This window comes from Microcaecilia unicolor, chromosome 1, assembly GCF_901765095.1.
Source record: "Microcaecilia unicolor chromosome 1, aMicUni1.1, whole genome shotgun sequence".
In the NCBI taxonomy this organism is placed as follows: Eukaryota; Metazoa; Chordata; class Amphibia; order Gymnophiona; family Siphonopidae; genus Microcaecilia; species Microcaecilia unicolor.
Genome location: NC_044031.1, coordinates 395,269,449 through 395,291,983, shown reverse-complemented (window position 1 = coordinate 395,291,983; position 22,535 = coordinate 395,269,449).

The following is a 22,535-nucleotide window of genomic DNA, read 5'->3' as shown; positions in this document are numbered from 1 at the left end:
TCATTTACCTAGGAACCAAATGGTGGAACTCCTTACCACCCAAAATAAGAAACATACAGGAATATACTAGATTCTGCAAAATCCTCAAATCGTTCCTATTCAAACAAACCCTCATAAAGAACAACCAACAAACATATCTGAAACAACTAATTATTACCTGAATTGGTTATTACCCTATTTACCGTTAACTTTCTCTTTGCTTCATGTACAATTTTTCATTCATAATAGATTTTCTAAATGTTAAACATCCATAGCTATCCCAGTATGTTTATGATACTGCATTGTAAAATTGGATTTTTACAATAAATTACTTTCTTATGCATTATTCTTTATGTATCCTATACTGTTTATTGTAAGCCACATTGAACTCAAACTTGTTTGGGATAATGTGGGATATAAATGTCACAAATAAATAAATAAAATATTTTCTCTGGTTTGTTTTAAATTTGCTACTTAGTAGCTTCATTGTGTGCCCCCTAATCCTAGTTTGTTTGTTTTTTGAAAGAGTAAACAAGCAATTCACATCGACCCATTCCATTCCACTCAGTATTTTATATACTTCTATCATATCTCCCCTCATCCATCTTGTCTTCAAGCTGAAGAGCCCTGGTTGCTTTAGTCTTTCTTCATAGGGAAGTTATCCCATCCACTTTATCATTTTCATCACCCTTCTGTGTACCTTTTCTAATTCTGCTATATCTTTTTTTGAGATGCAGTAACCAGAATTGCACACAGTATTTGAGATGCAGTCATTATAACAGTCTCATTTTTGTTTTCCATTTCTTTCCTAATAATTCCTAACATTCTATTTGCTTTCTTAGCTGCCCTTGCACACTGAGCAGAGGGTTCAACGTATCATCAACGATGACACCTAGATCCTTTTCCTGGGCAGTGACTCCTAATGTGGAACCTTGTATCACGCAGTTGTAGTTTGGGTTCCTCTTTCCCACATGCATCACTTTGCACTTGCTCACATTAAACATCATCTGCCATTTGGATGCCCAGTCTCATAAGGTCCTCCTGCAATTTTTCACAATCCTGTAATGATTTTACAATGTTGAATAACTTTGTGTCATCGGCAAATTTAATTGCCTCCGTAGATATTCCCATCTCTAGATATGTTAAAAAGCAGAGGTCCCAGCACAGACCCCTGCGGAACCCCACTATCTACCCTTCTCCATTGAAAATACTGACCATTTAACCCTACTCTCTGTTTTCTATCTTTTAACCAGTTTTTAATCCACAATAGGACATTGCCTCCTATCCCATGACTTTCTGGTTTCTTTAGGAGTCTTTCATGAGGTACATTGTCAAATGCCTTTTTAAAGTCCAAATACACAATATCAACCGGCTCACCTTTATCCATATGTTTATTTATTTGGAATGCCAAAAACCAGTCTAAGGCACAATTTTAGTACAAAGTCTTCCTAATCCATAGCAGCACAAAGTCCAAAAACTCAACCTACAACAAACCTAATTATGCTCTGGTAAAAAGTGGCCTTATTGCGCCTTTATGTGGGTCTTTTCCACATACTAAGGCCACTTTTTACCGCAGCCATAAAATGGCTGATTTTCTATTTTTCCCATTAACAGCCATGCATTAATGTTGCCACTAGTGCGCAGTCATTTAAAAAAAATTACCACATGAGCACTTACCACCACCCATTTTGTAGGCAGTAAGAGTTTACACGATATCCATACACTAACCAGTTAGCACATGGTAATGTAGATGCACTAACTGGTTAGAGAGGAACACGCCTCACTCTCTGTCCATGACATGCCCTCTCAAAAAATATGAAATATTGTTTAGCACGCAATTAGCATATGCACATTTTGGAGTTACTGTAGGATGCCTGAGAGCATCCCGCGCTACTCTGTTTTTAGCTCTGTTAGGTATGTGTTAGTACCTAATGCAGCTTAGTGAAAGGGCTCCTATGATGTCAGCAACACACCTCCATTTGAGAAGAGAACACAGGCTGGACTGCTACAAATTCCTATACACAAGGAAAGCACAGATCATCACCTAGTAAAAGTAGGAGGCTGCAAATTTGAAACAAATAAGTGGGAAAAAAATCATTTTTCACTTTTTACTATTTATATACTGCTCTTATCCAAAGCAGAGCACAAATGCACACACATAATAAAATCACAAACATATACATTTTATTCTTACTATCCATTCTTTAATTTCCTTCATCTACCTATGGCTTTTCATCTTTTTCTCACCCTTGTTCTCCCCATGCCCCTTCCTCTTATTCTCCAGTCTTTCTCTACTCCCCTTTTCCATCCAGCAGCTCTCCTTTCTCTCCCCATCCTTCCAGTGTCTCCCCTATTTCTTTCTGCATTCTTCCATCCATTGTCTCCTCTTTCTCCCTACCCTTCCATCCAGCATCTTCCCTCTTTCTCTCCCCATCCTTCCACCCATCTACCCTCTCTCCTGATCCTTCCATCTAATGTCTCTCTCCCCCTCCTATCCAGGGTCTCTCTCTCTACCCTTTTCTGTTCAGTGTCCCTTCTCTCTCCACATCCTTCCAGTCTCTCCCCTTTCTCTCTGCATCCATTCATTATCTCCCCCATTCTCTCCCCAACCTTCCATCCAGTGTCTTTCTCTCCCCATCCTTCCATCTGTTTTCCCTTTCTCTCCCCATCCTTCCATCTGTTTTCCCTTTCTCTCCCCATCCTTCCATCTGTATTCCGTTTCTCTCCCCATCCTTCTATCTGTTTTTTCCCTCTTTCTCTCCCCATCCTTCCATCTGTTTTTTCCCTCTTTCTCTCCCCATCCTTCCATCTGTTTTCCCTCTTTCTCTCCCCATCCTTCTGTCTACCCCCCTCTCCCGATTCTTCCATCAGTGTCTTTCTCTCTATCCCCTTCTTTCCATCCAGGCCCGTCCATCCACTCACCTACCTACATGCCTGCCTGCCCGCCAAGTCTCCTGCGAAGCACGCGGCGCCAGCTCCCATTTCTGGCCACTGCTTCTTCTCCTGTTGAGCAGCAGCAGCCACTACAAAAAGAAAAAGATCAAAAATGTTTTTAAACCTCAAACGCAGCACCGTAGACAGCCATCAGGCATTGGCTGTCGGCTCTGTAGCTGCTCCTCCTCTCGCCTGTCACGTCGCTGCGCTCCTCCGGGGTCTTACTCCGGGGTCTTACTCCAGGGGCAGTGATGTGGAGGTGAGAGGAGGAGCGGCTGCAGAGCCGACAGCCAATGCTTGATGGCTGTCTACGGTGCTGCGTTTGAGGTTTAAAAACATTTTTGATCTTTTTCTTTTTGTAGCGGCCGCTGCTGCTCAACAGGAGACACAGCAGCGGCCGGAAATGGGAGCTGGCGCCGCGTGCTTCGCAACTTAACGGGAGACTTGGGACTAAGTGCAGGACTCGCTGGGGGGGGGGGGGGCAAAACAAAGTTGCCACTACGCCGTACCGTTGTGTACCGGCACAAAAAAAGCACTGGTTTTGGAGGGCTCACAGTTTCCATCACAAATGTGACAGGTAGAGGGAGATAGGGACCAGTGTCCTCCACGCCACGGTGGACTGCACTGACCACTACACTACTCCAGGGACCCTCAAAATGGACTTCTGGCTATGGCCCTGCATCATATAAAAAGGGACCTTCAGTAAATAATGCATACATAAGTACATAAGTAATGCCATACTGGGAAAAGACCAAGGGTCCATCGAGCCCAGCATCCTGTCCACGACAGCGGCCAATCCAGGCCAAGGGCACTTGGCAAGCTTCCCAAACGTACAAATATTTTATGCATGTTAATGAATGTTAGTGCATCGTTACACATTTGCACACTTTAGTAAATCTATCTAAGTAACTATATTATGTTCTACACAGATATAAAGAGACACACTAATAGGCTCATTTTCGAAAGAGAAGGACGCCCATCTTTCGACATAAATTGGAAGATGGACGTCCTTCTCCCAGGGTCGTCCAAATCGGTATAATCGAAAGCCGATTTTGGATGTCCCCAACTGCACTCCGTCGCAGGGATGGCCAAAGTTCAAGGGGGCGTGTCAGAGGCATAGTGAAGGGGGGACTTGGGTATGCCTAACACTTGGACGTCCTTGACCCATAATGAAAAAAAAGAAGGACGTCCCTGATGAGCACTTGGACGTTTTCACCCGGACTTGTTTTTATTATGACTAAGGCGCAAAAAGGTGCCCGAACAGACCAGATGACCATGAGAGAATCCAGGATGACCTTCCGTTACTCCTCCAGTGGTAACTAACTCCCTCCCACCCTCAAAAAACATCTTTCAAAATATTTCGTGCCAGCCTCAGATGTCATACTTAGGTCCATGACAGCAGAATGCAGGTCCCTGTTACGTTTGTGGAGGAAACAGCGAGCCCTCCAAAACCCACCAGAAACCCACTATACCCACATCTACATGACCCCCTTCACCCGTAAGGGCTATGGTAGTGGTGTACAGTTGAGGGTAGTGGGGGTTTTTTTTGGGGGGGGGGGGTTGGGGGCTCAGCATACAAGGTGAAGGAGCTATGTATCTGGGAGCAATTTATGAAGTCCACTGCAGTGCCCCCTAGGATGCCCGATTGGTGTCCTGGCATGTCAGGGGGACCAGTGCACTAGAAATGCTGGCAAGACATTTGGTCGTTTCTGAGATGGATGTGTTGGAGTATTTACCTGAGATATCACCTTTGCTGGTCTTGGCCTATATAGCCATTCTAACAATATGGATTTTACAGCCTGTGGCCTGTATGCATCAGTAACTATCAGAAACCAGCTTTGTTACAAAGGAAAATTACTGCTGAGCATACCATGATGACTTCATCTAAGGCCATATTCTTTGTTGCAAACTAGCCCAGTTATCTCCTGGGAAGACTGGAGGAGAGAGACACACATGGCTCCAGGAGTATAGGATCAGACAGGGAGGTTTCCATGCCATCGATAACAGTTTCATGGCTACAACAAAAGCTCTCCTCATGACCATGAAGCTGGCTGGATATTATTACACTGTCTGTGATTGGTCCACAGATATCATCTCACCCATGGATGCCAAAAAGTTGGACTGAAGAAGAGGAAGTTAGGGGAGAGGACCGGAAGACTTGGAGGTGGATAGAAGGCTCGGAAAGAGCAAGAGTCTGATTTCCTAAACACCAGTGAACTGCATACCTTGTAACAAACTCACAAGGTTAGCTCAGCTACAATATACGGCCTTACCTAATGACTGTGTCATCTGTATCCAGAATACAGATCTCGGACTTATTCCTGGACTGAGTGTCTCGCTGAGGCTTCAGCTTGAGTCTCAGAGGAGGAATTCGCTTCTTTACCATTGGAAGTCTGTCACAGACGGCAAGGTGAAATAACAGGATATACTACCTATGGTCATGGGGATAATTAGTCCTTGGCTTTCGTCTGAGACAGATGGGTTTGATGTCATGACTTATGGTCTGTGAATTTAACTGCTAACTGTGTATTTTGCATAAGACGTGTGGTGTATGTTCTCACAATAATCATTAGGATATCAGTATTGTGATTGGTTGTGTAATCACTCATTTAGTTAGTCCATTAGGATAATCATATATCATTATCTAGATTTTGGTGATAATCTATTTTTATAGCAAGTTATTTTGTATTTTGCTTGGCATTTTGCTTCCGAACTATTTATATATATATATATATATATATATATATATCTTTACCTAATAAATAATATATATTCCATCTGTGGCATTGTTCCTTTTTCCAGCATGGCTAGCTAGCCATTGGGCCAAAGTGGTACACTTCCCCTAGACACGAGTCCAGAATAATTGCTATTTAGTAGTGTTCTGTCAGATGTCCTTGGTTTCGAAACTTGCTGAAAATCAGAGACGACCATGTCTATGGACGTCCATCTCTAAGGACGACCAAATTTAAGGATTTGGAAGTACCTGACGGTACTTTTGAGACGAAAGATGGACACCCATCTTGTTTCGAAAATACAGGTTTCCCCACCCCTGGATCGGAACGTTTTGCAAGGACGTCCAAATTGAAATGTGGATGTCCCTTTCGAAAATGCTCCTCCACGTAAACCGTTACTAGAGTGTGCTTAGATGGTAACCATGAGATATCCTCCCAAACATGCTGTACTTCAACTGTCTACAGTCATTGGCGTTACTTCTTATTCATTCAAACCAAGCTTCGACAGGCTGTTCATTCACATCAAGAAATCTCTCCACCATCCTCCTCTGTTCCCAGTCGCAAATTACTTGCATGTTTGTTGAACTATAATTAAAACACCTTGCTCGTTTTTCTCTCTGGAACAAGAACTTAAATCATGCAGCAGGAGAGGGAGGAGGAGGGAAAAAAGCAGCAGCACGTGCAGGACTATGGTCTTGTGCATTTTTCCATGTTGTTTAGCAGCTGCAGTGGGGCACAGGGGTGGTGGGGTCAGTAAGCGAGAGGCAAGGTAGAGCATGGAAACTTGCGATTCCTCCAGGCCATCACAGCAGCAATTTGGAGAAGCTAGTGGTTGGGCATCATGGAAAGGGAGGTAATAGGAGGGAGAGAGGGGGAGATGCTGGAGGGAAGGGGAGGCACTGGATGGAAGGAGATGAACAAGAGAGATGGGAAATGCTGCATGGAAGGGGGAAGGGGAGATACTGGATGGAAAGGAATAAACAAGAGAGATGGAGATTCTGGGAAGGGGAAGAGAGAGGGGGGAGATGGCTGGATGGAAAGGAATTAACAAGAGAGATGAGAGATGCTGCAAAGGGGGAGAGAGAGGGGAGAGAAAGCTGGATGGAAGGGGGAAGGGGAGACACTGGATGGAAGGGAAAGAAGAACAGATGGGAGATGCTGCAAAGGGGGAGAAAGAGGGGGAGATGACTGCACGAAGGGGAGACACTGGATGGAAGGGGATGAACAAGAGAGAAGGGGGATGCTGCAAAGGGGGAGAGAGAGGGAGAGATGGCTGGACAAAGGGGAGACACTGGATGGAAGGGGATGAACAAGAGAAATGGGAGATGCTGCAAAGGGGGATATGCTGGATGAAAGGTGAGACACTGGATAGAAAGGACTGAGGGGAGGGGGTAAATGCTGGATGGAAGGGAGAAGGGGAGACTGGATGGAAAGGAATGAGAGAGATGGGAGATGCTGCAAAGGGGGAGAGATGCTGGATGGAAGGGAATGAGAGAGAGATGGAAGATGCTGGATGGAAAGAGGAGGTGAGAGACAAAAGAGGAAGGAAGAGAGAGTGGAGCTGCTGGATGAAAGGGGGGAGAGAGGGCGGGGAAGATAGAGGGGATGGAAGGAAACACAGGATAGAATGGTGGTGCTCATTTAAACTTGATCACCCAGTTTGACATTTTTTGTTGCAGTTCTGTTCAGTTACACCTTCTTCAGCCACCTTTGATATACATATTTTTAGCATTATTAGTGGGGAAATACCAGGGGGAACGGGGGGAGGTTCCCAGAAAAAAAGTCTTGCCTATTTCTACATTCTAAAGCAGTACAACTGTTCTTTATGCATCGGTGCTTAGAATTTTTTTTTTGTTGACACAGATCTTCAGCAACTGGTGGAAATTTCCACTGTTATGGACTTATGAGTATGAAAGGCCCGATGCTGTGAGAAGGGAAAGACCCTGCCTGTGACCCACAGTTTTGTACCATAAGGTAATGCTCCCTCCAGCACATGAGCATGAAACATTTGCAGTACTGTCTTTCCAGGAATCCCACTGTCATATATGCACAAAGGGAAGAGGATATGGTGCAGTCAAGTATGTTTCATACTAATATTTTGATACAAAACTAAGGGCCAACCAGCTCTAACTATCATGTTGCATAAGGTAGTTTTTATGTACAGTACTTCTTGTTTGACAACCCCAATCATTTTGAAATGTTGGCACTTCCCTTATACCACAATCCTCTCCTTTCCCAGTTTTTTTTTTCATTTGGGCCCTTTCTCCATTCTTTGAAGGACAATCTTTTGGCTGTAATGGCCTCTTTTAGGTCACCTTTTAACCATGCCGGCTGACGGTTTCTCTTCTTTCCACCTTTGGCTGTTGAGGTTTGGGAATACCTGTCAGCCATTCACCTGATGCCACAATTTTGAAGGGAGTCTGAGCCCAAAGTGAGGGGGCTCAGGCTCCCCCATGGCTACACCACTGATATGATGTGACCAGTTCACTAAGGGGTCCTTTTACTAAGGTGCATTAACAAATTACTGTGCATTAAGTCTAATGAAGCCCATGGATAAACAATGGGCTGTGTGGCATTTAATGTATGCTAAATCCATTAGCGCACCTCAGTAAAAGGACTCTTAACAATGCACATTAACAGTGTTCATGTGCAGTAACATGGTAGCAAATTTTAGTTGCATTTAACCCTTAATTTGCTGAACTGGAAAGCCAGATTAAGTCAAAGGCCTTATTTCAATTGGGTCTGGGAGCCACTGAGAGATAAAGGTGTTTATTTTAGAAGCCTTATTCACATTTTAGATGTGCATAAATTGGCATTTAGAAGTGTATTTTGTATAAAATCCTGATTTTAGAAAGCCAAGATATGCTAGTGTAAAGCTCGAATATGTGCATTTAGTAAGAGGATATGGTCTGGGCAAATTCTGAATGTTACTAGGGGTTGTCAAAAAGATACAGAAAAGGAAATGCAGTTTATGTTCGCTGATAGGAATGTTGACATTATGAATTTTGTGGGCCCTAGGCACTTTTGCCTTCGTGGTCCCCTCCTTCAGTGGCATTTAATGTATGACCGAGCTTTTAATTTGTTAATTGATTTGTATTTTATGTATTTGTATTCTATTTATTGTATATTTTTCAAAGGCTGAAAAGCACAGCATGAAAATAAATAGCTTGTACTTCATTTTTATTCTTTCTAATTAAAAAAAAAATTTAAAACATTTTCATGGGCCCTAGGCATTGTTCCTAATGGATAAGTCTGCCATGAGTACTCCAGTCCTGATAGTAAATACTCATAGCACCATTTCATAGACTAAGAAGCTCTTCACACTGAGCAGCAGGGATGGGCAATCTCCTCTCCCACTGGACACTAATGTTTTCAGGATATCTCTAATAAAAAATATATCACTATAATCAACTACTTTAAAGTCAGTATCAAAATTGATAACTTTATTAATAACCAAACAATAAAAAACATGTCTATTGCTGAACACTAAGCTAAACAGTATAGTGACAGCTACTACCAATTACTAATTACTACCTCACTCTTCAACCTGAATGTCTTATTAATATGCTGGTAATTCATCTGTAAAACATTAACTGCTTGTCATGATGACTGTAGATCTTTAATTCACCAAAGTCCATGAGATATCCTCCCAAACATGCTGTACTTCAACTGTCTACAGTCATTGGTGTTATTTCTTATTCATTCAAACCAAGCTTCGACAGACTGTTCATTCACATCAAGAAATCTCTCCACCATCCTCCTATGTTCCCAGTCGCAAATTACTTGCATGTTTGTTGAACTATAATTAAAACATCTTGCTCATTTTTCTCTCTGGAAACAAGAACTTAAATCATGCAGCAGGAGAGGGAGGAGGAGGGAAGCCAGCAGCACACACATGAAGGACTATGGCCTCTCGCATGTTTCCATGTTGTTTTGCAGCCGCAGTGGGGCACGGGAGTGGTGGGATGGGGACAGTGAGCGAGAGGCAAGGTAGAGCATGGAAGCTTGCGGTTCATCACAGCAGCAATTTGGAGAAGCTAGTGGCTGGGCATCATGGAAAGGGAGGCAATAGGAGGGAGAGAGGGGGAGATGCTGGAGGGAAGGGGGAATGGGAGACACTAGATGGAAGGGGATGAACGAGAGATGCTGTGAAGGGGGAGAGAGGGGGAGATGCTGCATGGAAGGGGGGAAGGGAGACACTGGATGGAAAGGAATAAACAAGAGAGATGGAGATTCTGGGAAGGGAAAGAGAGAGGGGCGATGGCTGGATGGAACAGGGAAGAGAAGGCACTGGATGGAAAGGAATGAACAAGAGAGATGAGAGATGCTGTGAAGGGGGAGAGAGAGAAAGGGGAGGGATGGCTGGATGGAAGGGGAGACACTGGATGGAAGGGGATGAACAAGAGAGATGGGAGATGCTGCAAAGGGGGATATGCTGGATGAAGGGGGAGACGCTGGATAGAAAGGAATGAGAGGGGGTAAATGCTAGATGGAAGGGAGAAAGGGAGACTGGATGGAAAGGAATGAGAGAGATAGGAGATGCTGCAAAGGGGGAGAGAGATGCTGGGTGGAAGGGGGAAGGGGAGACACTAGATGGAAGGGAATGAGAGAGAGATGGAAGATACTGGATGGAAGGCGGAGGTGAGAGACAAAGTAAGAGGGAGGAAGTGAGAGTGGAGATACTGGATGAAAGGGGGAGAGAGGGAGGAGGAGATAGAGGGGAAGGAATGAAACACAGGATAGAATAGGGGGAGAGAGGTTGGAAGGAGGATAGGGCAGTTAGTGAAAATCTGGGGAATATGAGGAAGGGAAACAGATGGAAACTTGTAGGTAGATGCAGTAAAAAAAAAAAAAGGAACTTGAAGACTGGTTAGTAATAATGAAATCTGGACAGTGAGGCAGAAAAATAAATGGAAGAAACTAGAAGGAAAAGATCAATGCTGGACTATCCCCAAGAAATGCAAGCCTGGAAACCAGAGGCTGCCTACTTCTTCATCTACCCAACTGCAGAAACATAACCTACAAAACCAGATACACAACAGGATTTAGCTACCTGGCTTCCAAATGGTGGAACTCAATACCAAAAGCCACAACAAGCATCACTAACTTATCTTCAGTTCAGAAAATAACTGAAAACCTACCTCTTTAAAAAATTCTATAGTTAACTGCATATGCTACAGACGTCCCTTCCATGTCCTAACTGTAAAACACTATTGTAATTTCACCAAACTGTGAATTGTAAGCCACTTTGAACCAAAACTTGTTTTTAGGTAACAGTAGGATACAAGAGTGTATAAATAAATAAATACATATGGATTGTAATGAAAGAAGTGAAGATAGGAGAGAGAAAAATTACAAATGGAAATGCAAGCCTGGAAACCAGAGGCTGCCTACTTCTTCATCTACCCAACTGCAGAAACATAACCTACAAAACCAGATACACAACAGGATTTAGCTACCTGGCTTCCAAATGGTGGAACTCAATACCAAAAGCCACAACAAGCATCACTAACTTATCTTCAGTTCAGAAAATAACTGAAAACCTACCTCTTTAAAAAATTCTATAGTTAACTGCATATGCTACAGACGTCCCTTCCATGTCCTAACTGTAAAACACTATTGTAATTTCACCAAACTGTGAATTGTAAGCCACTTTGAACCAAAACTTGTTTTTAGGTAACAGTAGGATACAAGAGTGTATAAATAAATAAATACATATGGATTGTAATGAAAGAAGTGAAGATAGGAGAGAGAAAAATTACAAATGGAAAATGAAACCCTGGCAAGAGAGTTAGCAGAAACCAGAGCTGTAATCAAACTAGCATATTACAAACAGTGCAAAGTGGAAAACAAGGTGATGGTTTTCTACTGGACTAGTGAATACATTTTTCAATTAGCTTTCAAAGGCCTAAACCACCTTCTTTTGGTTAGGACAGCATACCATGCTTAGGGGTCCCTAAGGTGCACTAATGATAAGCGTGTGCTAAATGCTAAGAAGCCTATAGATATAAAATGATCACCTTAGTATTTAGCGTGTGCTAAATCCATTAGCGTGTCTTAGTAAATGAAACCCTTCATTTGTAAAGTAGTGGACGGAATATGTCGGGGTTTGAAATTTACACCTGCCATCTTTATATTTTGCACAGTATGAGGGGACACACTACTGTTTTTCTGGTGTACTGTTGATGAAGCCCCACTTGGAGTATTGTGTCCAGTTTTGGAGGCCGTATCTTGCTAAAGATGTAAAAAGACTGTAAACGGTGCAAAGAAAAGCTACAAAAATGGTATGGGATTTGCGTTGCAAACTGTATGAGGAGAGACTTGCTGACCTGAACATGTATACCTTGGAGGAAAGGAGAAACAGGGTGATATGATACAGACGTTCAAATATTTGAAAGGTATTAATCCGCAAACAAACCTTTTGCGGAGACAGGAAGGCGGTAGAACTAGAGGACATGAATTGAGGTTGAAGGGGGGCAGACTCAGGACTAATGTCAGGAAAAGGGTGGTGGATATGTGGAGTGCCCTCCCGCAGGAGGTGGTGGAGATGAAAACGGTAATGGAATTCAAATATGAGTGGGATAAACACAAAGGAATCCTGTTTAGAAGGAATGGTTCCATGGAATCTTAGCGGAGATTGGGTGGCGACGCCGATAATTGGAAACAAAACGGGAGCTGGGCAGACTTCTACGGTCTACGCCCTGATCGTGACTGAATAGATAAGAGATGGGCTGGAGTGTAAATTTAAGGGGCTTCAATGTTAGCTTCAGAACTTAGTACAAGAACAGTATTGGGCAGATTTCTACGGTCTGTGCCCTGAGAAAGGCAAGAACAAATCAAACTCGGGTATATATATAAAGTATCACATACCATGTAAAATGAGTTTATCTTGTTGGGCAGACTGAATGGACCGTACAGGTCTTTATCTGCCGTCATTTACTATGTATGTTTAACACTTACTTAAAGGGACTTCAGTTAATCTAAGTGTATCCGCTCTGCAATTTTAGGGTATTATTAATCAGCATATGCATACGTTTCCATAGGATTTTCCCCAGCATCACTATCACTGGTTTTATTTATGACTCACAGTTGTGGAGGGTCTGTTTGTCTAGTAGCTGGGTCCATCATGCAGGCACTTCATCTAAGAAATGGCCTTTGTTTTTGTCAAATGCTGAATTCCATCAGGTCAATATTCCGCCACTGTGATCAGTGTATTTTTTAAACATCGGCCACAGCAGTCAAAATATGTCTGGATATTCAGCATTACTTATCCATTAGTGGCACTAGTCCATCCATTATCTGGATAACTGAAATGATAGTGCATGCTAAATTACGGGTTAACTATATATCCTGGAGTAGGGTGGAAAATAAGTGCGGGCTCAGTCTAGCAGTTAGGGCTAGATTCTATATATGGCACCTAAAATATTGGCACCAAAAAATACCTGTGTAAACAGTATTCTATAAGCCATGTCTAAAGTTTGGTGCAATTTACAGAATACACGCTTAAAGAGACAGTCGCACACAAATTGTTGGCCATTTCGACCAACAAAAATGTGGTGCAAATGCCTGCACCTAAATTTACATGTGGCGCACCATTATTATGTAATTACACATGAAACTATGCCCTTGTTCCACCCTGAAACACCCATGACCCTCCCATTTCCATGCACCCTTTATTGGACCACATATAAATTTTAGGCGCTTTAATCACGTTGGTCCCGATTAAATCTAATTAGTGCCAATAACTGCTTGATAAAAGCCAATTATTGACATTGGCTCATTATTTTATTAAATTGCGCCCGCAAATCAGGAACATGCCTACATTTGTGTGCACAATTTTTGGCGACCTTAATAGAATCAGGAGGTTAATGCACAGTAACTTATTGTACTCTGTTCACAATGTAGATAGCATAGATGCACTTAATTCTTCCTATTTATGGAGATAAACAGCAATTACTACATCTGCACTCAGAGATGCCATTATCTTTCCTTTCCACTTTTGATTATAGTGTTAGGGGTCCTTTTACAAAGCAGTGGTAAGACCACCGTGGACTTACAGTCCTGACAGTAACTACACTTAGCACCATTTCACAGACACACCGAGCAGCAGGGTTGGACAACCTCCTCTCTCTCTCTCTGGACACTAATGTTCTCAGGTTTTCAGGATACCCTAACTAAAATGTATGACAAAGATTTCCATGCACAATGCTTCAACCACAGACATATCTTTTTCATGCATTGTCATTAGGGATATCCTGAAAATGATGTCCACAGGAAGGGAAGGTTGCCAGTCCTTGAAGTTTTACAGACAGACCAATATCTCTTGTGCCTGCATCCCAATAGCAAAAGAACTTTTTGTTTGTAAATTTACCTTGTTCATTCACCAGGGTACATCATTTATTAGATCAGAGTACATGTCTTTTTAAATGGGGAAGGGAACTGAATATAGATTATGGTGACAGGTAGGGTAGTAGAAGCCATGGCAGACACAGACACATCAGTTGCATTAACAGCATGCAAACTAAAGATGTCACTGTTTGATATGAAAAGGCTAAGCAGCTGCGTCATTATAATACATCATATTACAGCAATGACTACACCAACCTGGATTCAGTTGACAGTTTCTTTCTTTAGATTGTACTAGAGGAAATTATCTAAAGAAAAGTGGTAAAACAAAAATATATATGCATTGAATCTGTCTTCCCCCTTCCTCCTCCCTCCCCCAAACCATGTTTTGCCTCCCAAAGATCTTCGGCTGCTTTTAAGTATGACTGTATGCTTTGCAACTTCCAGTAATTGCCTCCCTAGTATACATGACTCCTGTCATGTGAAAGAAAAGCTGTATTTTAGCATGCAGTGTGAAATGTGGCACCTACAGCCGATGAAATAATACAGAAAATGGTAAAGCAGGTCATGCTTCACGAAAATGGTGGAAATGACTGCACATCACTGTGCCTTGTAATTTAGATACTGCACTACACGTGACATACATTTTTTCACAGAGTTTCCTGTTCTGTTGCATAATCTGCTTCAGATGGGCTTATTCCATTTCCCATCAGAACAGAAAGACCCTGCAAAATCAAGTCTTTTTTTTCCGTTACAAACACTTCAAGTCACTTGGAAATTCATTATGAGATCTAGCTTTTTTAGGTCCAAAAAAGGGGGCGCAGAAATGGGAGGGTCATGGATGTTTCAGGGCAGCTCGAGGGCGTGGTTTTGAGTTACATGTGTAATTCTAGAATAACAGTGCTCTGAGTGTAAATTCAGGTGCATGCATTTGTACCATGTTTTCGTTGGTGCAAATGGCAGTGCCTAAATTTATGTAAATTTTATAAAGAAAAAACACTGCCTCATCCTCTCATCCCAATACAGTGCGGACAACCCCACATATATCAACACACCAGACTACACCCTCCCTATCTCAGACAACCTGAAAATCCTCAGCGTTACACTAGACCGTAACTTAACACTAGAGAGCCAAGTGAAATCCCCAACAAAGAAAATGCTCCATTCAATGTGGAAACTTAAACGCGTGAAACCATTCTTCCCGAGGGAAACATTTTGCAACCTGACACAATCAATGGTACTAAGCCACTTAGACTACTGCAATAGAATTTATGCGGGATGCAAAGAACAAATTTTAAAGAAGCTTCAGACAGCCCAAAACACAGCAGCCAGAATTATATTTGGAAAAACGCGATTTGAAAGCGCAAAACCTCTCCGAGAAAAACTACACTGGCTCCCAATCAAAGAACGATTTGCCTTCAAAATCTGCACCTTGGTCCACAAAATTATTTACGGAGAAACACCGGGATACATGACAGACCTTATTGACCTACCAACCAGAAACACATCTAAATCAACACGAACATATCTAAATCTGCACTACCCAAGCTGCAAAGGTCTTAAACACAAATCTACTTACGCATCCAGCTTTTCCTACTTAAGCACACAACTGTGGAATGCACTACCAACAGCTGTGAAAACAACGTACAACCACCTAAATTTCCGTAAATTACTGAAGCCTAACCTGTTTGAGAAGGCATACCCTACCGATCCAATCTAAATGCCTGATCTCGGCAACACAACAAAATTAAAGCACGTAATGGTCATAACACAACTCTTCCACTTACTGTTCCACATGTGTTCTTATCACCACAACATCACTTTGTATTTGTTCACCCCGGAGTCTGCAAACGCCCCTCCGGTACTATGTAAGCCACATTGAGCCTGCAAATAGGTGGGAAAATGTGGGATACAAATGTGACAAATAAAAAATAAATGTGTGACCTTTCCGCTTAATCATTAATTGTATAAATTGCACTAGGTGCAGCTAATAGAATACCACTTACGTGTGTGTGTGTGTGGGGGGGGGGGGGTGGTTGGTGCCAATTTTTTAGGCGCCATATATAGAATCTAGCCCTAAGCGTGTGGTATTTATTATTTTGTAATTTTTTGAGGGGGGTGTGTCAGAAGTGGAGAATGGACAGGCATGGAAGCAGTAACCAGTTAGCCCGTGCATATTAGCACACATTAATTGGGTACTGCAGAGTTACCACAGGAATCCTTATTGCCTCTTAAAAAGGCTCCTGAATTAATTTTTTCAATGGCTGCTCCTCCATCATTGCACCCTTTCCACCGTGCTGCATCATGTGGCCCTTGAGAGCTGCATCAGCATAGGGGCTACAAGCCATGTTTACTAAGGTGCGCTAGTGTTTTTAGTGTGCACTAAACGCTAGTCACCCATATGTTTCTATGGGCGACTTTAGTGTTTAGCATGTGCTAATCATTAGCGTGCACTAAACATGCTAGCTTGCCCTTTGCACTACTTAGTAAACAGGGCCTTAAGGTATTTTAGGCAAGCCATTAAAATATCATTCTTTCAGCTAGCATTCCCATCAGAAAACAGTCAGTGCGAAATGGTTCCACAGTACATCTTACAGATTTCTGTCTTACAGGGAAAGGATGAGACTGCAAAGAGAGTCCATGTATTTTTATGTCTAGGACTTTGACAGCTTGATGGCTTAGGGGTCTGGCTTCAGCTTTTTTGGAAACTCAATCTAAGCCTTTGCAAGAATTTGGCTGCATGCTTTGTGCTTGCATTAAATCCGCTAAACGGTAAGGCGTAGATTGAGTTTCCAAAAAAGCTGAAGCCAGATAGGTGCTAAAGCTCTCAATGATCTGTCGAGAAACCGTTTTTGTTTATGTAGGAAAAAATCCCCAGATAGACTCCTGATGCAGGCCTTCTGGCCGAAACACAGCGTTGTGTTGAGTCATTTTGATTTTCACTCAAGAACTTTTGTGGTCCTGTCTCTGGTTATCCTGATTTTCATTCCCACTCTCCTCCTTGACTTTAAACAAAGAAACATAATACATTTTTTTTAAATACTAGTATTTTCAACAGAAATAAACTGCACAATTTTAAGAAAATATTTCTTCAGTAATTTATTTGACGATAGCAACCTTGCTTTAGGAAAGCTCATAAAAGACATTCATGGTTCTGGCTCTGTTATAAGCTGATTACAGTTGATGGTGCATATCGGGGTGGGCAACCTCAGTACTTGAGGGCCGCAACCCAGTCGGGTTTTCAGAATTTCCCCAATGAATATGCATGATATCTATTTGCATGCACTGCCTCCATTGTATACAAATAGATCTTATGCATATTCACTGAGGAAATCCTGAAAACCCAACAGGGTTTCGCAGTTCTCGAGGACAGAGGTTGCCCACTACTTCACTGTCAGGATAAATCCCAGCAATGAATTGGGCCACATTCAGTAAATGGGGGGGGGGGGGGGGGGGGGGGGCAAAGTTTTGTGCTGTTATGATCCACACTAACATAGTATTCTGTAAAGGCCTTTGTGCATTTCTGAAGTATAACTTTGGGTGCCAGTCCTTACGCCTGCCAAAAGCTGATAAAAATGCTTGCACCCAACTGATGGTAGTTAGGTGTACAGATGTATGTATTCTATAATATCACTGCTGGTAGAATTTCTGCTTATACACTACAGTATACACAGCTGCACAGGAATGGGGTTAGCGGGAATCCCACGGGGATCCCCTCCAGGTCCACAGGACTCCCACAGGGAAGGACCCAGGTCCTGCACGGTTCCTGTGGGGATGGGCACAGGTCCTGTGGGATTCCTGCAGAAGTGTAGTGCCAGGCCAGCCTACCTATCCTTTCCTTGTGTTTCTAAGCTGGATTAGCAATTATAATAGCACTAAAAAAAAACTAATGCATATGGTTGATAGCATTAAAATCCCCATAAGCAATGAGAGGGGACATTATCAACATGGGCTACTGTTAAGTTGATTTATTTTACCACAAGTCGGGCTATTTTTGTACAAGGGATGGGCAGGGATTCCCCTCCTACCTTTCCTCTCCAAGATACTTGAACGTGCCGTTCACAGCTGTTGCCTCGATTTTCTCTCCTCTCATGCCATCCTCGATCCGCTTCAATCCGGCTTTCGCCCCCTGCACGCGACAGAAACAGCACTATTTAAAGTCTGCAATGACCTACTCCTCACCAAATCCAAAGGTCACTACTCCGTCCTCATCCTCCTTGACCTATCCGCCGCCTTTGACTCTGTCAATCATAACTTACTTCTTGACACTCTGTCCTCCTTTGGATTCCAGGGCGCTGTCCTCTCCTGGTTATCCTCTTATCTCTCCCATCGTACCTTCAGAGTACACTCTCATGGTTCATCCTCCACCCCTATCCCGCTCTCTGTTGGAGTCCCCCAAGGATCTGTCCTTGGACCCTTCCTTTTTTCAATCTACACCTCTTCCCTGGGCTCCCTGATCTCATCTCATGGCTTCCACTACCATCTTTATGCTGACGACACCCAGCTTTATCTCTCCACACCAGACATCACTGCGGAAACCCAGGCCAAAGTATCGGCCTGCTTATCCGACATTGCTGCATGGATGTCCAATCGCCACCTGAAACTGAACATGGCCAAGACCGAACTTCTTGTCTTCCCACCCAAACCCACTTCTCCTCTCCCTCCACTCTCTATCTCAGTTGATAACACCCTCATCATCCCCGTCTCATCTGCCCGCAACCTCGGTGTCATCTTCGACTCCTCCCTCTCCTTCTCTGCACATATCCAGCAGATAGCCAAGACCTGTCGCTTCTTCCTCTATACCATTTGCAAAATTCGCCCTTTCCTCTCTGACCACACCACCCGAACTCTCATCCACTCTCTCATTACCTCTCGCCTTGACAACTGCAACCTACTCCTCACTGGCCTCCCACTTAGCCATCTATCCCCCCCTTCAGTCCATTCAGAACTCGGCTGCACGTCTTATCTTCCGCCTGGACCAATATACTCATATCACCTCTCTCCTCAAGTCACTTCACTGGCTTCCGATCAGGTACCGCATACAGTTCAAGCTTCTCCTACTAACCTACAAATGCACTCGATCTGCAGCCCCTCCTTACCTCTCTACCCTCATCTCCCCTTACGTTCCTACCCATAACCTCCGCTGTCAAGACAAATCCCTCCTTTCAGTACCCTTCTCCACCACCGCCAACTCCAGGCTCTGCCCTTTCTGCCTCGCCTCACCTCATAAGTGGAACAAACTCCCTGAGCCCATACCCAAGCCCCCTCCCTGCCCATCTTCAAATCACTGCTCAAAGCCCACCTCTTCAATGTCGCCTTCGGCACCTAACCACCACACCTCTACTCAGAAATCTAGACTGCACCAACTTGACATTTTGTCCTTTAGATTGTAAGCTCCTCTGAGCAGGGACTGTCCTTCTTTGTTAAATTGTACAGCGCTGCGTAACCCTAGTAGCGCTCTAGAAATGTTAAGTAGTAGTAGTAGTAGGGATGGAGGAGATTACTTGCAGGGACAGGCAGGGATGAAGTAGATTACTTGTCGTGATGGGCGGGGATGGAGGCGATTCCGGCAGGGATGGGTTACAATTCCAGTGGCCGTTGTCACTGCTTTGCCACACTGCAACTCAACAGTTGTTCTTTCAAATGCAATCATGCACTTTGGAGTTAGCAAAAAATGGAAAACAAGTGTAGTATAGTCCCACAATCTAATTTCTGGGACTGCCCCTGACCTGCCCATGCCCCTCTCATAGACATGCCTCCTCTTTGGTTGTGTGCTATGAAATTTAGGCACGCATGTTAATTCCATGAATTGCTAGCACCTAAATGAGGAATTAGTTTATATGTAGCCAGAAGGTTGCTAGGCTGTATAGAGAGAGGTGTGACCAGCAGAAGAAAGGAGGTGTTGATGCCCCTGTACAAGTTGTTGGTGAGGCACCACCTGAAGTATTGTGTTCAGTTTGGGAGGCCGTATCTTGCTAAGGATGTAAAAAGAATTGAAGCAGTGCAAAGAAAAGCTACAAAAATGGTATGGGATTTGTGTTACAAGACGTATGAGGAGAGACTTGCTGACCTGAATATGCATACCCTGGAGGAAAGGAGACACAGGGGTGATATGATATAGACATTCAAATATTTGAAAGGTATTAATCCGCAAACGAACCTTTTCCGGAGATGGGAAGGCGGTAGAATTATAGGAAGTATTTTGGAATGCCCTCCCGCGAGAGGTGGTGGAGATGAAAACAGTAACAAAATTTAAAAATGCATGGGATAAACATAAAGGAATTCTGTTCAGAAAGAATAGAACCTCAGAAGCTTAACGGAGATTGGGTGGCAGCAGTGGTGTTCCGTGCTTGGCTGACACCCGGGGCGGATCGCCGCTGCGCGCACCCCCCAGGTGCAGTGCAACATGGCGCCCCCCCACCCGTTGACACCCGGGGTGGACCACCCCCATCGCCCCGCCCTTGCTACGCCACTGGGTGGCAGCACCGGTGGTGGAAGGCGGGGCTAGTGCTGGGCAGACTTCTATGGTCTGTGCCCTGAAAATGGCAGATAAGGTCAGGTATACACATAAAGTAGCACATATGAGTTTATCTTGTTGGGCAGACTGGATGGACCGTACAGGTCTTTCTCTGCTGTCATCTACTATGTTACTATCCAGCTTATTTTTGAAGGAGAAGGGCGCCCATCTTCCGACACAAATTGGGAGATGGGCGCCCTTCCCCTAAGGGCGGCTAAATCGATATAATCGAAAGCCGATTTTGGCCAGCCTCAACTGCTTTCCGTTGCAGGGACGGCCAAAGTTCAAGGGGGCGTGTCGGCATTGTAGCGAAAGTGGGACGGGGGCATGGTTAAGAGATGGCCATCCTCAGACGATAATGGAAAAAAGAAGGGCAGCCTTGACGAGTATTTGGCCGACTTTACTTGGTCCCTTTTTGTTCACAACCAAACCTTGAAAAGGTGCCCAAACTGACCAGATGACCACCGGAGGGAATCAGGGATCACCTCCCCTTACTCCCCCAGTGGTCACCAACCCCCTCCCACCCAAAAAAATTTTTTTAAACATTTTTTGCCAGCCTCTCTGCCAGCCTCAAATGTCATACCCAGCTCCATCACAGCAGTATGCAATTTTTAGTGGGTACTGCAGTGCACTTCAGGCAGGCGGACCCAGGCTCATCCCCGCTCCCTGTTACACTTGTGGTGGTAAATGGGAGCCCTCCAAAACCCACCAGAAACCCACATGTAGGTGCCCCCCTTTATCCTTTAAGGGCTATGGTACTGTTGTACAGTTGTGGGTAGTCGGTTTGGGGGGGGGGGTTGGGGGGCTCAGCACACAAGGTAAGGGAGCTATGCACCTGGGAGCAATTTGTGAAATCCACTGCAGTGCCCCTTAGGGTGCCCGCTTGGTGACCTGGCATGTGAGGGGGACCAGTGTACTACAAATGCTGGCTCCTCCCACGACCAAATGGGTTGGATTTGGCCGGTTTTGAGATGGCCGGCTTCGGTTTCTGTTATCGGCGAAAACCGAGGTCGGCCATCTCTAAGTCCGGCGATCTCAACATTTAGGTCGATCATCTCTAAGGTTGACCTAAATGTTGAGATTTGGCTGGCCCCGACCGTATTATCAAAACGAAAGATGGACGCCCATCTTGTTCGATAATACGGTTGGCTCTGCCCCTTCCCGGGGCCATCCCCGGAGATGGGCGCCCCCGTTCGATTATGCCCCTCCACGTATGTTACTATGTAGATCTAGGATCTCTAAATCTGGGTGACCTATACAGAATTTGGGGGATTATGCCTATGTGAGATGTCTAAAATGGTACGTATTTAAAGCCTATTTATAAAGGCAACGTTGACTACGTGCCTTTATAAAATAGAGTCCAGAACAAGCCCAAAAAGGGTACAAATGCCCATGCACAAATTTACATCTGTTCCCAAAAAAGAGTTAATATATGCATATACTCTACTTGTGTACTTACATATTGTAAAAAATATGTGTATTCATTTATTTATTTTAGTACATTTCTACCCCACATTTACCCACATGAGCAGGCACAATGTGGATTACAATAAATCAGGATACAAAACAGGACAATGATGGCCCAGAAACAGAAAGCGACAGGAGGGGTAGGAACAGGGGATAACACAGGGTAGATGACAGGGGTGAAGCGACAGTAAGTGGGAGAGGCTAAGCATTGGAGTTGCCAGTGGAGTAAGCCTTGACGAATAAGAACGTCTTTAAGGACTTCTTGAACAGTTGGTGGTCGGTGAGCTCCTTAAATTGTTTTGGTAGGACATTCCAATATTTCGGACTGGTGTAAGGGAAGGATGATGCAAAAAGAGTCTTGTATTTAACATTCCTGCAGGTTGGAAAATGGAAAATGAGGTAGGACCTTGCAGACAAAACAGCATTTCTTGATGGTAGATCAATGAGATTAAGCATATATTCTGGAGCTTCACCATACATGATCTTGTGTGTGAGCGAACAGATTTTGAAGGTAATACAGTCTGCTACGGGGAGCCAGTGTAGTTGAAACCAAAGTGGTT